The sequence below is a fragment of the Crocodylus porosus genome, unplaced genomic scaffold (assembly GCF_001723895.1).
Source record: "Crocodylus porosus isolate Cpor-Errol unplaced genomic scaffold, CroPor_comp1, whole genome shotgun sequence".
In the NCBI taxonomy this organism is placed as follows: domain Eukaryota; kingdom Metazoa; phylum Chordata; order Crocodylia; family Crocodylidae; genus Crocodylus; species Crocodylus porosus.
The window spans coordinates 3,451,375-3,454,451 of record NW_017728937.1 but is presented as its reverse complement, the minus strand read 5'-3'; positions in this window follow the sequence as shown (position 1 = coordinate 3,454,451).

Below are 3,077 nucleotides of genomic sequence, written 5' to 3'. Positions count from 1 at the left end.
AACCTCTGAATCAGATTCGGCCAAATGGATTTGGGACACTGATTCAAATCACTGAATCGAATCACTGTCCCCCAAATCGGCCAAATCCGAAGTGAATACTAGCCACTTTGCACAGGCCTCGTTGTCAGGGGAGTGAGAAGACAATGGAATAAACACCCTAAAGTAATAGCTGTGATTAGAAGCATGGCCTGAAATAGCTTAGATACAATTAAAGATGGGTCTGGATTAACTCTCCTGCTCTCAGACACCTTGTAACTCTGAGAAATTTCAAACTGGATGCAAACTTAATATTCTAGCGAAGCTGTGGAATCTTTGTCACTGAAAGTTTTAAGAGCAGGTTAGGTGAACGCTTGGGTGAGACAGTTTAGACAGGAATGACTGCTTTAGACAGGAGCTTGGACTAGATGATCTCCTGAGGTCTCTTATAGCCCTGCTTTTCTATGATTCTGTCTAGTCTCTCTTTCTATAATGAGCCATATAAAACTCTGCCCCAGGCTCTCTGGAAGTTTAGAACAAGATTCACGTGAAACTTCTGCTGAATTAACTAGCAGAAGTTCCTGGTTGTATAGGACCATAGGTTGGATGGTGCCCTGGGAGATCTTATTGCTGCTTAACCATCTAGGATTCTTTCTACATGATACGTAGAGGTTAAATGCGGGCACTGAAGGTATGTAATTTGTATATGTAATTCTTAAGTGCACTGATCCATACCAGAGCCCTTTATTGTCATAGCAACAGTCTGTTAGCAATATTGGAGATATCACAGCAGCAGTGGAAATGCAGATAATCCTCTACCATAGAATGAGGATGGCACTGGTGTTAAATTGGTTTGCAAACAAAAAGGTAAAAAAAAAGGCCTGGCTGGCTGGCAGTACTCTCCTATTTATGCTCCTATACTGAGATTCAAACTTGGTCCTTGTCACCAGAGCTGGGAGCACAGCTGCCACCAGCATGCTCATATTGTGCTAGTCTCTCCTTCACTGGCCCTCACATTGATGCAGTAGGCTTAACAGTCTCCAGGATAAGTTGCCCCTAGCTTTCACCTTCAACCAGTAAGACAGTTTTCACAACATGGAGCCCAGAGCATAGACGGGAGGTAAATCAAAGTGGCTGGAATTGGTTTCCTTTGCTATGATTGTGAGGAAACAGGAATTTTATTTGTATACCCAGGTTGCTGTATGTTCCATAGGTACAATGAACAGGGTCATCTGCATCAGCTCTGGTCTGTGGTGTCAGCATACACTTGGGTCAGTGACCCTGTCTGTTGTGTAATGGGCAGTAGTTCTATTTCAATTAGCAGGCAATAAATAATCCTTAGGGTACTCATAGGCAGATGGGCTGCATAAGTTGTGTGATCCACTGAATGGTTCTGCAATCCAGAATTTTGTGTTGGTCCCAAAGAAAGTATTGGGGAAAGGTGTGGAAATTGAAATGAAGCAACTGATGCAAGGTTACAAGATTAAAAATTTCTGACCTTTTTTTTTGGTTCCAATTCAGGATGATTTTCTTCCAGAAATGCAGAATTTACTGTGGAGCAGAAAATCTGCTTTCTCTACTGTTCTAGTCACAGTGACCTATTGTAGTATTCAGTGGGAATCCACCTCTTAAGAACCTGGCAAAATTATTAAAAGCATCATTAACACAATCTTCCTGCTTCTCTTGACTTTGGGCCACCCTGCTGTCTATGCGTAGTATAAACAAAAAACTCTTTTAAAAAGATTGTCTCATCAATTAAAAACCACATGTAGTTGAATCAGAGCAGGAAAAGGAGCCATGGCCAGGAGGTTTCTGCATAGGGAGCACATGAAAGTGGCATCTAGTGAAACAGCCCTTGCATCTTGTGGGATGCAAACCACAACGCCTCCATCAACTTGTGCGGGACTGAAGAGAAATAACTCCTCTTCAGATGTTTGCAGCATATTTGATCTGTGGGGCTTCTGGAGAATGTCGTGTTGTAACAGCAAGCTCTGTTAGACTCTATAATGGTCTCCCAAGGGAAGTGGTAGAAGCCTCATAGGACTTCAAAACCCAGAGAAAACAGTAGACAAAGAAGTATAGCCAATCTCTTGCCTAGCAGAGAGATGAGCTAAATAACCCAATAGGACTTTTCCATCATTAGTGATTATCTCCTTTCATAGCAAGCAGATGAACAGGAAGAAGCTGTATGTAGTTTTGTTTTGTTTTGTTTAAAAAACCTAAGAGTAGGTGTTCCCATGAAGAACAATACTGTAGTTCTTTTTATTCTGGCTGTCTTTATTAGCCTTCATGCTTGAGGGTATAAGCTGATTGCTCATTGCAGTGAGAGAAACTGCACCTCAATGTACAGTATTACAAAACTTTGTGCAAGGAAATATAAAAAAACTTCTCTTAAGTTTCTGATCTTAATCAGTGTTGGAGAAATGTTGTTGCTTTTTTTTTTTACCTGAGTGACTAGCTAAAAACTTGGAATCTTGCAGGTTGCTTCAACTAGTAGGAGAATTTGGTGGAGCTCTATGTCTTCACTGCATGTTCTTGTAGAAAATATTACAGTCCTGCTTCCTTGAGCACAGGAGGAGTCAAATCACCAAAGACACCTTTCCTGCCCATAGCTTTGAACTAGCACCCCACAAATGCCTCTTCTTTAGGTCTTCCCTGAGGGTTACGCTGCTATTCTTGTTCAGGCAGTGTTGGCATTTCTTCCTCTGTTTCTGAGTTTTGTATCTTCGCTTCACCTGAGCTTTGTGTCTTCCATACACCTTCCTCTGAGCCAGAATGAGGCCCAGGCCATCCAAACTCCTGAGTAGGCCTGCATATGCTTTTGTTTGGGGCTGGCATGTGTCAGTGCTTTATGTTTGGAGGCTACTACTTGCTTCCATAAAGGAGCTTAATAATTTCTTGCCACCATCTTAAATAAAGGGCAATGGTCAGGTCATGCACACCACTTTTAATGAGATTCAACACACTCTATGACCTTTTCAAGGTCAATGGACTGCTGCTGTGTTCCTTATATGTGCTTCACCTAAGCACAATTTCTGTTGTCCTCTCAGCTTGTCCTCTTCACTTCAATTCTGATTCCTGCTAAGTTCAATACCTAAAGA